The sequence below is a fragment of the Scyliorhinus torazame genome, chromosome 23 (genome assembly GCF_047496885.1).
Source record: "Scyliorhinus torazame isolate Kashiwa2021f chromosome 23, sScyTor2.1, whole genome shotgun sequence".
Lineage (NCBI taxonomy): Eukaryota > Metazoa > Chordata > Chondrichthyes > Carcharhiniformes > Scyliorhinidae > Scyliorhinus > Scyliorhinus torazame.
In genome coordinates this window covers 84,838,873-84,853,809 of record NC_092729.1, presented here as the reverse complement: position 1 = coordinate 84,853,809, position 14,937 = coordinate 84,838,873, and the positions used below count along the sequence as shown (strand labels likewise).

Below are 14,937 nucleotides of genomic sequence, written 5' to 3'. Positions count from 1 at the left end.
AGAAAGAGAGTGTGTGTGATCGAGTGAGAGAGAGGGAGTGAGAGACAGAGAGAGGGAGTGAGAGACAGTGTGTGTGATAGAGTGAGAGTGAGAGGGAGTGAGAGACAGAGAGAGTGAGAGATAGAGAGAGAGACAGACAGAGAGAGACAGAGAGAGAGAGAGAGTGTGTCTGATCGAGAGAGAGAGGGAGTGAGAGACAGAGAGAGAGAGTGTGTGATCGAGTGAGAGAGAGGGAGTGAGAGACAGAGAGAGGGAGTGAGAGACAGAGAGAGGGAGTGAGAGAGAGAGTGTGTGATCGAGTGAGAGACAGAGAGACACAGAGTGTGCGAGAGAGACACAGAGAGAGAGCGACTGAGAGAGAGCGAGAGAGAGAGAGAAAAGGAGACAGAGTTAGGGAGAGAGAGAGACACACAGAGTGTGCGAGAGAGACACAGAGAGAGAGAGACCGAGAGAGAGAGAGAGAGAAAAGGAGACAGAGTTAGGGAGGGTGAGAGTGACAGAGAAACTGATAAGAGAGGGGCCGAGAGAGAGAGGGGGGGGGGGGGAAGAGTGAGAGCGACGCAGGCAGGAAGCAATGAATCATTGTGCATGGAGGGAAAACTTAAGAGCAAAGGACACACCCAGAATAGCAGAATATTGAGGCGTTGCCTATGCACACACGACACACACACAGACAGAGGGCGAACTGTCAGCAACTGAGGCTAACGGCTTCACAGAGGTAACGGTGAGATAGGCAGACAGGGAGAGAGACAGAGTGTGAGAGAGACAGAGCGAGACAGTGTGAGAGAGACAGAGAGAGAGACACCGAGAGAGACAGAGAGAAAGTACCGACAGGACAATCGGCAATCAGAGAGTTTGGTCCGAAGAGCGCTCGGGCGCTGATCGCGAAAACGCGGGACTCCAGACAGGAAGCGAGGTGACAGCAAGGGAACGCCCGTGCCAGCAAAAAGCGACAAGCACTTCACCCGGAGTCCGACCCGTGAGCGTAACACCAAGGTAAGCGTGAGGCTGGTGGAGACACAATTGTCTCATTGACACGTGCGTACACTAACGGTCTGCCTCGTGGATAGATCCTGTCAAAGCAGGAGGGAAGATAGGGGCACATCTCCCTCCGACAGTGCGGCGCTCCCTCAGTACTGGCACCGGGGGGAGTGTGGGCCTGGATTATAGCGCTCAAACCCTAGAGTATATACATCTACCTCCGACAGTGCGGCGCTCCCTCAGTACTGGCACCCGGGGGGAGTGTCGGCCTGGATTATAGCGCTCAAATCCTAGAGTATAGACATCTACCTCCGACAGTGCAGCGCTCCCTCAGTACTGGCACCGGGGGGAGTGTCCGCCTGGATTATGGAGCTCAAATCCTAGAGTATATACATCTACCTCCGACAGTGCAGCGCTCCCTCAGTACTGGCACCGGGGGGAGTGTGGGCCTGGATTATGGAGCTCAAATCCTAGAGTATATACATCTCCCTCCGACAGTGCGGCGCTCTCTCAGTACTGGCACCGGGGGGAGTGTGGGCCTGGATTATGGAGCTCAAATCCTCGAGTATATACATCTCCCTCCGACAGTACGGCGCTCCCTCAGTACTGGCACCGGGGGGAGTGTCGGCCTGGATTATAGAGCTCAAATCCTAGAGTATATACATCTCCCTCCGACAGTGCGGCGCTCCCTCAGTACTGGCACCGGGGGGAGTGTGGGCCTGGATTATAGCGCTCAAATCCTAGAGTATATATATCTACCTCCGACAGTGCAGCGCTCCCTCAGTACTGGCACCAGGGGGAGTGTGGGCCTGGATTATGGAGCTCAAATCCTAGAGTATATACATCTCCCTCCGACAGTGCGGCGCTCCCTCAGTACTGGCACCGGGGGGAGTGTCGGCCTGGATTATAGCGCTCAAATCCTAGAGTATATACATCTCCCTCCGACAGTGCGGCGCTCCCTCAGTACTGGCACCGGGGGGAGTGTGGGCCTGGATTATAGCGCTCAAATCCTAGACTATAGACATCTACCTCCGACAGAGCAGCGCTCCCTCAGTACTGGCACCGGGGGAGTGTCGGCCTGGATTATGAAGCTCAAATCCTAGAGTATAGACATCTCCCTCCGACAGTGCAGCGCTCCCTCAGTACTGGCACCGGGGGGAGTGTGGGCCTGGATTATGGAGCTCAAATCCTAGAGTATAGACATCTCCCTCCGACAGTGCAGCGCTCCCTCAGTACTGGCACCGTGGGGAGTGTGGGCCTGGATTATGGAGCTCAAATCCTAGAGTATAGACATCTCCCTCCGACAGTGCAGCGCTCCCTCAGTACTGGCACCGGGGGGAGTGTGGGCCTGGATTATGGAGCTCAAATCCTAGAGTATAGACATCTCCCTCCGACAGTGCAGCGCTCCCTCAGTACTGGCACCGGGGGGATTGTGGGCCTGGATTGTGTAGCTCAAATCCTAGAGTATAGACATCTCCCTCCGACAGTGCAGCGCTCCCTCAGTACTGGCACCGGGGGGAGTGTCGGCCTGGATTATGGAGCTCAAATCCTAGAGTATAGACATCTCCCTCCGACAGTGCAGCGCTCCCTCAGTACTGGCACCGGGGGGAGTGTCGGCCTGGATTATGGAGCTCAAATCCTAGAGTATAGACATCTCCCTCCGACAGTGCAGCGCTCCCTCAGTACTGGCGCCGGGGGGAGTGTCGGTCTGGATTATGGAGCATAATCAGGAATTTGTTCTTTCACTCTGAGTGGTGTTACATGACTGCTTTTGGGGAAATAACTTTGTGTGTGGAAAGTTTGAGTCTCGCAGGGCAAGGGCTGGCTGCCAAAGTCATGTACAGTACCATAAATAGTCTAACTTGTCCAAAATCCCCTCCCCCCGGCAGCTTCCTCCTGTCAGGTCACCCCCTGGCCCACCTCCACAGTGTCGTCATTTTCTCCAGTTCTGCACAGTTCCTATCCAGGATAAAAGCTTCAGGAAGTCAGGGTTGAGGTCCATTCAGCCCCGTGCTCGAGCCTGTTACACAGGAACAGGAGGGTGCCCATTCAGCCCCTCGAGCCTGTTACACAGGAACAGGAGGAGGCCCATTCAGCCCCCTGCTCGAGCCTGTTACACAGGAACAGGAGGAGGTCCATTCAGCCCCCTGCTCGAGCCTGTTACACAGGAACAGGAGGAGGTCCATTCAGCCCCCTGCTCGAGCCTGTTACACAGGAACAGGAGGAGGCCCATTCAGCCCCCTCCTCGAGCCTGTTACACAGGAACAGGAGGAGGCCCATTCAGCCCCCTGCTCGAGCCTGTTACACAGGAACAGGAGGTGGCCCATTCAGCCCCTCGAGCCTGTTACACAGGAACAGGAGGAGGTCCATTCAGCCCCCTGCTCGAGCCTGTTACACAGGAACAGGAGGAGGCCCATTCAGCCCCCTGCTCGAACCTGTTACACAGGAACAGGAGGAGGTCCATTCAGCCCCCTGCTCGAGCCTGTTACACAGGAACAGGAGGAGGCCCATTCAGCCCCCCTCCTCGACCCTGTTACACAGGAACAGGAGGAGGCCCATTCAGCCCCTCGAGCCTGTTACACAGGAACAGGAGGAGGTCCATTCAGCCCCCTGCTCGAACCTGTTACACAGGAACAGGAGGAGGCCCATTCAGCCCCCTGCTCGAGCCTGTTACACAGGAACAGGAGGAGGTCCATTCAGCCCCCTGCTCGAACCTGTTACACAGGAACAGGAGGAGGCCCATTCAGCCCCCTGCTCGAACCTGTTACACAGGAACAGGAGGAGGTCCATTCAGCCCCCTGCTCGAGCCTGTTACACAGGAACAGGAGGAGGCCCATTCAGCCCCCCTCCTCGACCCTGTTACACAGGAACAGGAGGAGGCCCATTCAGTCCCTCGAGCCTGTTACACAGGAACAGGAGGAGGCCCATTCAGCCCCCTCAAAGAACAAAGAACAAAGAAATGTACAGCACAGGAACAGGCCCTTCGGCCCTCCAAGCCCGTGCCGACCATGCTGCCCGACTAAACTACAATCTTCTACACTTCCTGGGTCCGTATCCTTCTATTCCCATCCTATTCATATATTTGTCAAGATGCCCCTTAAATGTCCCTATCGTCCCTGCTTCCACCACCTCCTCCGGCAGTGAGTTCCAGGCACCCACTACCCTCTGCGTAAAAAACTTGCCTCGTACATCTACTCTAAACCTTGCCCCTCTCACCTTAAACCTATGCCCCCTAGTAATTGACCCCTCTACCCTGGGGAAAAGCCTCTGACTATCCACTCTGTCTAGGCCCCTCATAATTTTGTAGACCTCTATCAGGTCGCCCCTCAACCTCCTTCGTTCCAGTGAGAACAAACCGAGTTTATTCAACCGCTCCTCATAGCTAATGCCCTCCATACCAGGCAACATTCTGGTAAATCTCTTCTGCACCCTCTCTAAAGCCTCCACATCCTTCTGGTAGTGTGGCGACCAGAATTGAACACTGTACTCCAAGTGTGGCCTAACTAAGGTTCGATACAGCTGCAACATGACTTGCCAATTCTTATACTCAATGCCCCGGCCAATGAAGGCAAGCATGCCGTATGCCTTCTTGACTACCTTCTCCACCTGTGTTGCCCCTTTCAATGACCTGTGGACCTGTACTCCTAGATCTCTTTGACTTTCAATACTCTTGAGGGTTCTACCATTCACTGTATATTCCCTACCTGCATTAGACCTTCCAAAATGCATTACCTCACATTTGTCCGGATTAAACTCCATCTGCCATCTCTCCGCCCAAGTCTCCAGACAATCTAAATCCTGCTGTATCCTCTGACAGTCCTCATCGCTATCCGCAATTCCACCAACCTTTGTGTCGTCTGCAAACTTACTAATCAGACCAGTTACATTTTCCTCCAAATCATTTATATATACAAATATATATATATAGGCTCCTGTTACACCTCCTCGAGCCTGTTACACAGGAACAGGAGGTGGCCCATTCAGCCTCCTCGAGTCTGTTACACAGGAACAGGAGGTGGCCCATTCAGCCCCCTGCTCAAGCCTGTTACACAGGAACAGGAGGATGTCCATTCAGCCCCTCGAGTCTGTTACACAAGAACAGGAGGAGGCCCATTCAGTCCCCTCCTCGAGCCTGTTACACAGGAACAGGAGGAGGCCCATTCAGCCCCCACTTCGAGCCTGTTACACAGGAACCGGAGGAGGCCCATTCAGCCCCTCGAGCCTGTTACACAGGAACAGGAGGAGGCCCATTCAGCCCCTCGAGCCTGTTACACAGGAACAGGAGGAGGCCCATTCAGCCCCTCGAGCTTGTTACACAGGAACAGGAGGAGGCCCATTCAGCCCCTCGAGCCTGTTACACAGGAACAGGAGGAGGCCCATTCAGCCCCCTCCTCGAGCCTGTTACACAGGAACAGGAGGAGGCCCATTCAGCCCCTCCTCAAGCCTGTTACACAGGAACAGGAGGAGGCCCATTCAGCCCCCTCCTCGAGCCTGTTACACAGGAACAGGAGGATGCCCATTCAGCCCCTTGAGCCTGTTACGCAGGAACAGGAGGAGGCCCATTCAGCCCCCTCCTTGAGACTGTTACACAGGAACAGGAGGAGGCCCATTCAGCCCCCTCCTCGGGCCTGTTACACAGGAACAGGAGGAGGCACATTCAGCCCCCTCCTCGAGCCCGTTACACAGGAACAGGAGGAGGCCCATTCAGCCCCCTCCTCGAGCCTGTTACACAGGAACAGGAGGAGGCCCATTCAGCCCCTCGAGCCTGTTACGCAGGAACAGGAGGAGGCCCATTCAGCCCCCTCCTTGAGACTGTTACACAGGAACAGGAGGAGGCCCATTCAGCCCCCTCCTCGGGCCTGTTACACAGGAACAGGAGGAGGCACATTCAGCCCCCTCCTCGAGTCTGTTACACAGGAACAGGAGGAGGCCCGTTCAGCCCCCTCCTCGGGCCTGTTACACAGGAACAGGAGGAGGTCCGTTCAGCCCCCTGCTCGAGCCTGTTACACAGGAACAGGAGGAGGCCCATTCAGCCCCCTGCTCGGGCCTGTTACACAGGAACAGGAGGAGGCCCATTCAGCCCCTCGAGCCTGTTACACAGGAACAGGAGGAGGCCCATTCAGCCCCCTCCTCGGGCCTGTTACACAGGAACAGGAGGAGGCACATTCAGCCCCCTCCTCGAGTCTGTTACACAGGAACAGGAGGAGGCCCGTTCAGCCCCCTCCTCGGTCCTGTTACACAGGAACAGGAGGAGGTCCGTTCAGCCCCCTGCTCGAGCCTGTTACACAGGAACAGGAGGAGGCCCATTCAGCCCCCTGCTCGGGCCTGTTACACAGGAACAGGAGGAGGCCCATTCAGCCCCTCGAGCCTGTTACACAGGAACAGGAGGAGGCCCATTCAGCCCCCTCCTCGAGCCTGTTACACAGAAACAGGAGGAGGCCCATTCAGCCCCCCGAGCCTGTTACACAGGAACAGGAGGAGGCCCATTCAGCCCCTCGAGCCTGTTACACAGGAACAGGAGGAGGCCCATTCAACCCCTCGAGCCTGTTACACAGGAACAGGAGGAGGCCCATTCAGCCCCCTGCTCGAGCCTGTTACACAGGAACAGGAGGAGGCCTTTTCAGCCCCTCGAGCTTGTTACACAGGAACAGGAGGAGGCCCATTCAACCCCTCGAGCCAGTTCCAGTGTGATTTGGACAAGTTGAGTGACTGGGAGAGATTGAGTCGCTGAAGTAATGGTTGAGGACTCTGGGTTTGTACTCGTTGGGAGTTTAGAAGGACGAGGGGAGGATCTTATTGAAACTTACAGGATACGGCGAGGCCTGGATAGAGTGGACGTGGAGAGGATGTTTCCACTTGTGGGAAAAACTAGAAGCAGAGGGGACACAACCTCAGACTGAAGGGACGATCCTTTCAAACAGCGATGAGGAGGAATTTCTCCAGCCAGAGGGAGGTGAATCTGTGGGACTCTTTGCCGCAGGAGGCTGCGGAGGCCAAATCACTGAGTCTTTAAGACAGAGATAGATCGGTTCTTGATTAATAAGGGGGAGCAGGGGTTATGGGGAGAAGGCAGGAGAACGGGGAGGAGAAAAATTTCAGCCATGAATATAATTAAAGGATAGGAGGCTGAATAGTCTCCTCATGTTCCTATTTACAATGTTTCTACAGCCGCCCATTGCCAGTACTGAGGGAGCACTGCACTGTCGGAGGGAGATGTATATACTCTCGGATTTGAGTTCCATAATCCAGGCCGACACTTCCCCCGGTGCCAGTACTGAGGGAGCGCTGCACTGTCGGAGGGAGATGTATATACTCTCGGATTTGAGTTCCATAATCCAGGCCCACACTCCCCCCGGTGCCAGTACTGAGGGAGCGCTGCACTGTCGGAGGGAGATGTATATACTCTCGGATTTGAGTTCCATAATCCAGGCCGACACTCCCCCCGGTGCCAGTACTGAGGGAGCGCTGCACTGTCGGAGGGAGATGTATATACTCTAGGATTTGAGCGCTATAATCCAGGCCCACACTCCCCCGGTGCCAGTACTGAGGGAGCACTGCACTGTCGGAGGGAGATGTATATACTCTAGGATTTGAGCTCCATAATCCAGGCCCACACTCCCCCCGGTGCCAGTACTGAGGGAGCGCTGCACTGTCGGAGCGAGATGTCTATACTCTAGGATTTGAGCGCTATAATCCAGGCCCACACTCCCCCCGGTGCCAGTACTGAGGGAGCGCTGCACTGTCGGAGGGAGATGTATATACTCTAGGATTTGAGCTCCATAATCCAGGCCCACACTCCCCCCGGTGCCAGTACTGAGGGAGCGCTGCACTGTCGGAGCGAGATGTCTATACTCTAGGATTTGAGCGCTATAATCCAGGCCCACACTCCCCCCGGTGCCAGTACTGAGGGAGCGCTGCACTGTCAGAGGGAGATGTATATACTCTAGGATTTGAGCTCCATAATCCAGGCCCACACTCCCCCCGGTGCCAGTACTGAGGGAGCGCCGCACTGTCGGAGGTAGATGTCTATACTCTAGGATTTGAGCGCTATAATCCAGGCCGACACTCCCCCCGGTGCCAGTACTGAGGGAGCGCCGCACTGTCGGAGGGAGATGTCTATACTCTAGGATTTGAGCTCCATAATCCAGGCCGACACTCCCCCCGGTGCCAGTACTGAGGGAGCGCTGCACTGTCGGAGGGAGATGTATATACTCTCGGATTTGAGCGCTATAATCCAGGACGACACTCCCCCTGGTGCCAGTACTGAGGGAGCGCTGCACTGTCGGAGGGAGATGTCTATACTCCAGGATTTGAGCTCCATAATCCAGGCCGACACTCCCCCCGGTGCCAGTATTGAGGGAGCGCCGCACTGTCGGGGGTAGATGTCGAGAGGAACGGGAAACTAACCAGGACTGACGCTCTACCAACATCTCGAAAACAACAATTCGCTGCTCATTACATTAAATTCGACGCTCACATGCATCATATTGAAGTTAATCCAATTTCCTGTACTTCACAAGACTCTCTGTCTTCGACACGGAAGGACCGGCATTAACCATGAGAGTTCCACTCTGATATACCCCACATCCCTCACTGTAACACTGATACACCCCACACCCCTCACTGTAACACTCTGATATACCCCACACCCCTCACTGTAACTCTGATATACCCCACATCCCTCACTGTAACACTGATACACCCCACACCCCTCACTGTAACACTGATATATCCCACACCCCTCACTGTAACACTGATATACCCCACACCCCTCACTGTAACACTGATATACCCCACCCCCCTCACTGTAACCCTGATATATCCCACACCCCTCACTGTAACACTGATATACCCCACCCCCCTCACTGTAACACTGATATATCCCACACCCCTCACTGTAACACTGATATATCCCACACCCCTCACTGTAACACTGATATATCCCACACCCCTCACTGTAACACTGATATATCCCACACCCCTCACTTTGACACTGATATACCCCACACCCCTCACTGTAACACTGATATATCCCCCACCCCTCACTGTAACACTGATATACCCCACAACCCTTACTGTAACACTGATATACCCCACACCCCTCACTGTAACACTGATATATCCCACACCCTTCACTGTAACACTGATATACCCCACACCACTCACTGTAACACTGATATATCCCACACCCCTCACTGTAACACTGATATACCCCACACCCCTCACTGTAACACTGATATACCCCGCACCCCTCACTGTAACACTGATATACCCCACACCCCTCACTGTAACACTCTGATATACCCCACACCCCTCACTGTAACACTGATATACCCCACACCCCTCACTGTAACACTGATATATCCCACACCCCTCACTGTAACACTGATATACCCCACACCCCTCACTGTAACACTGATACATCCCACACCCCTCGCTGTAACACTGATATACCCCACACCCCTCACTGTAACACTCTGATATACCCTACACCCCTCACTGTAACACTGATATACCCTACACCCCTCACTGTAACACTGATATATCCCACACCCCTCACTGTAACACTGATATATCCCCACACCCCTCACTGTAACACTGATATATCCCACACCCCTCACTGTGACACTGATATATCCCACACCCCTCACTGTAACACTGATATACCCCACACCCCTCACTGTAACACTGATATATCCCACACCCCTCACTGTAACACTGATATACCCCACACACCTCACTGTAACACTGATATACCCCACACCCCTCACTGTAACACTGATATACCCCACACCCCTCACTGTAACACTGATATACCCCACACCCCTCACTTTAACACTGATATATCCCACACCCCTCACTGTAACACTGATATACGCCACAACCCTCACTGTAACACTGATATACCCCACACCCCTCACTGTAACACTGATATACCCCACACCCCTCACTGTAACACTCTGATATATCCCACACCCCTCACTGTAACACTGATATATCCCCACACCCCTCACTGTAACACTGATATACCCCACACCCCTCACTGTAACACTGATATACCCCACACCCCTCACTGTAACACTCTGATATATCCCACACCCCTCACTGTAACACTCTGATATATCCCACACCCCTCACTGTAACACTGATATACCCCACACCCCTCACTGTAACACTCTGATATATCCCACACCCCTCACTGTAACACTGATATACCCCACACCCCTCACTGTAACACTGATATATCCCACACCCCTCACTATAACACTGATATACCCCACACCCCTCACTGTAACACTGATATACCCCACACCCCTCACTGTAACACTCTGATATATCCCCACAGCCCTCACTGTAACACTGATACACCCCACACCCCTCACTGTAACACTGATATATCCCACACCCCTCACTGTAACACTGATACACCCCACACCCCTCACTGTAACACTGATATACCCCACACCCCTCACTGTAACACTGATATACCCCACACCCCTCACTGTAACACTGATATATCCCACACCCCTCACTGTAACACTGATATACCCCACACCCCTCACTGTAACACTGATACACCCCACACCCCTCACTGTAACACTGATATACCCCACACCCCTCACTGTAACACTGATATACCCCACACCCCTCACTGTAACACTGATATACCCCACACCCCTCACTGTAACACTGATATACCCCACACCCCTCACTGTAACACTGATACACCCCACACCCCTCACTGTAACACTGATATATCCCACACCCCTCACTGTAATTCTGATATATCCCACACCCCTCACTGTAACACTCTGATATACACCACACCCCTCACTGTAACACTGATATATCCCACATCCCTCACTGTAACACTGATATACCCCACACACCTCACTGTAACACTGATATACCCCACACCCCTCACTGTAACACTGATATATCCCACACCCCTCACTGTAACACTGATATATCCCACACCCCTCACTGTAACACTGATATACCCCACACCCCTCACTGTAACACACTGATATACCCCGCACCCCTCACTGTAACATTGATATATCCCACACCCCTCACTGTAACACTGATATACCCCACACCCCTCACTGTAACACTCTGATATACCCCACACCCCTCACTGTAACACTGATATACCCCACACCCCTCACTGTAACACTGATATACCCTACACCCCTCACTGTAACACTGATATATCCCACACCCCTCACTGTAACACTGATATATCCCACACCCCTCACTGTAACACTGATATACCCCGCACCCCTCACATTAACACTGATATACCCCACACCCCTCACTGTAACACTGATATACCCCACACCCCTCACTGTAACACTCTGATATACCCCACACCCCTCACTGTAACACTGATATACCCCACACCCCTCACTGTAACACTGATATACCCCACACCCCTCACTTTAACACTGATATATCCCACACCCCTCACTGTAACACTGATATACGCCACAACCCTCACTGTAACACTGATATACCCCACACCCCTCACTGTAACACTGATATACCCCACACCCCTCACTGTAACACTCTGATATATCCCACACCCCTCACTGTAACACTGATATATCCCCACACCCCTCACTGTAACACTGATATACCCCACACCCCTCACTGTAACACTGATATACCCCACACCCCTCACTGTAACACTCTGATATATCCCACACCCCTCACTGTAACACTGATATACCCCACACCCCTCACTGTAACACTGATATATCCCACACCCCTCACTATAACACTGATATACCCCACACCCCTCACTGTAACACTGATATACCCCACACCCCTCACTGTAACACTGATATACCCCACACCCCTCACTGTAACACTGATATACCACACACCCCTCACTGTAACACTCTGATATATCCCCACAGCCCTCACTGTAACACTGATACACCCCACACCCCTCACTGTAACACTGATATATCCCACACCCCTCACTGTAACACTGATACACCCCACACCCCTCACTGTAACACTGATATACCCCACACCCCTCACTGTAACACTGATATACCCCACACCCCTCACTGTAACACTGATATATCCCACACCCCTCACTGTAACACTGATATACCCCACACCCCTCACTGTAACACTGATACACCCCACACCCCTCACTGTAACACTGATATACCCCACACCCCTCACTGTAACACTGATATACCCCACACCCCTCACTGTAACACTGATATACCCCACACCCCTCACTGTAACACTGATATACCCCACACCCCTCACTGTAACACTGATACACCCCACACCCCTCACTGTAACACTGATATATCCCACACCCCTCACTGTAATTCTGATATATCCCACACCCCTCACTGTAACACTCTGATATACACCACACCCCTCACTGTAACACTGATATATCCCACATCCCTCACTGTAACACTGATATACCCCACACACCTCACTGTAACACTGATATACCCCACACCCCTCACTGTAACACTGATATATCCCACACCCCTCACTGTAACACTGATATATCCCACACCCCTCACTGTAACACTGATATACCCCACACCCCTCACTGTAACACACTGATATACCCCGCACCCCTCACTGTAACATTGATATATCCCACACCCCTCACTGTAACACTGATATACCCCACACCCCTCACTGTAACACTCTGATATACCCCACACCCCTCACTGTAACACTGATATACCCCACACCCCTCACTGTAACACTGATATACCCTACACCCCTCACTGTAACACTGATATATCCCACACCCCTCACTGTAACACTGATATATCCCACACCCCTCACTGTAACACTGATATACCCCGCACCCCTCACATTAACACTGATATACCCCACACCCCTCACTGTAACACTGATATACCCCACACCCCTCACTGTAACACTCTGATATATCCCACACCCCTCACTGTAACACTGATATACCCCACACCCCTCACTGTAACACTCTGATATACCCCACACCCCTCACTGTAACACTGATATATCCCACACCCCTCACTGTAACACTGATATACCCACACCCCTCACTGTAACACTCTGATATACCCCACACCCCTCACTGTAACACTGATATATCCCACACCCCTCACTGTAACACTGATACACCCCACACCCCTCACTGTAACACTGATATATCCCACACCCCTCACTGTAACACTGATACACCCCACACACCTCACTGTAACACTGATATATCCCACACCCCTCACTGTAACACTGATATACCCCACACCACTCACTGTAACACTGATATACCCCACACCCCTCACTGTAACACTGATGTACCCCACACCCCTCACTGTAACACTCTGATATATCGCACACCCCTCACTGTAACACTGATACACCCCACACCCCTCACTGTAACACTGATATATCCCACACCCCTCACTGTAACACTGATATACCCCACACCCCTCACTGTAACACTGATATATCCCACACCCCTCACTGTAACACTGATATACCCCACACCCCTCACTGTAACACTCTGATATACCCCACACCCCTCACTGTAACACTGATATATCCCACACCCCTCACTGTAACACTGATACACCCCACACCCCTCACTGTAACACTGATATATCCCACACCCCTCACTGTAACACTGATACACCCCACACACCTCACTGTAACACTGATATATCCCACACCCCTCACTGTAACACTGATATACCCCACACCACTCACTGTAACACTGATATACCCCACACCCCTCACTGTAACACTGATGTACCCCACACCCCTCACTGTAACACTCTGATATATCGCACACCCCTCACTGTAACACTGATACACCCCACACCCCTCACTGTAACACTGATATATCCCACACCCCTCACTGTAACACTGATATACCCCACACCCCTCACTGTAACACTGATATACCCCACACCCCTCACTGTAACACTGATGTACCCCACACCCCTCACTGTAACACTCTGATATATCGCACACCCCTCACTGTAACACTGATATACCCCACACCCCTCACTGTAACACTGATATACCCCACACCCCTCACTGTAACACTGATGTACCCCACACCCCTCACTGTAACACTCTGATATATCCCACACCCCTCACTGTAACACTGATATACCCCACACCCCTCACTGTAACACTCTGATATACCCCACACCCCTCACTGTAACACTGATATACCCCACACCCCTCACTGTAACACTGATATATCCCACACCCCTCACTGTAACACTGATATATCCCACACCCCTCACTGTAACACTGATATACCCCACACCCCTCACTGTAACACTGATATACCCCACACCCCTCACTGTAACACTGATGTACCCCACACCCCTCACTGTAACACACTGATATATCCCACACCCCTCACTGTAACACTGATATATCCCACACCCCTCACTGTAACACTGATATACCCCACACCCCTCACTGTAACACTGATATATCCCACACCCCTCACTGTAACACTGATATACCCCACACCCCTCACTGTAACACTGATATACCCCACACCCCTCACTGTAACACTGATATATCCCACACCCCTCACTGTAACACTGATATACCTCACACCCCTCACTGTAACACTGATATATCCCACACCCCTCACTGTAACACTGATATATCCCACACCCCTCACTGTAACACTGATCTACCCCCCACCCCTCACTGTAACACTGATATACCCCACACCCCTCACTGTAACACTGATATACCCCACACCCCTCACTGTAACACTGATATATCCCACACCCCTCACTGTAACACTGATATATCCCACACCCCTCACTGTAACACTGATATACCCCACACCCCTCACTGTAACACTGATATACCCCACACCCCTCACTGTAACACTGATATATCCCACACCCCTCACTGTAACACTGATATACCTCACACCCCTCACTG

At 52.6% G+C, this 14,937-nt stretch overlaps 1 protein-coding gene across 1 annotated transcript in view; it reads left to right on the top strand.

Moving 5' to 3' along the window:
- Positions 1–553: 553 nt before the first annotated feature.
- The window catches only part of LOC140399651 (myeloid-associated differentiation marker homolog), a 53,058-nt gene continuing 38,674 nt past the window's right edge, over positions 554–14,937 (top strand). The window contains exon 1 of the mRNA XM_072489193.1: positions 554–996. The gene's annotated coding sequence lies outside the window, so the exon portion shown is untranslated. The remainder of the gene's footprint in view (positions 997–14,937) is intronic.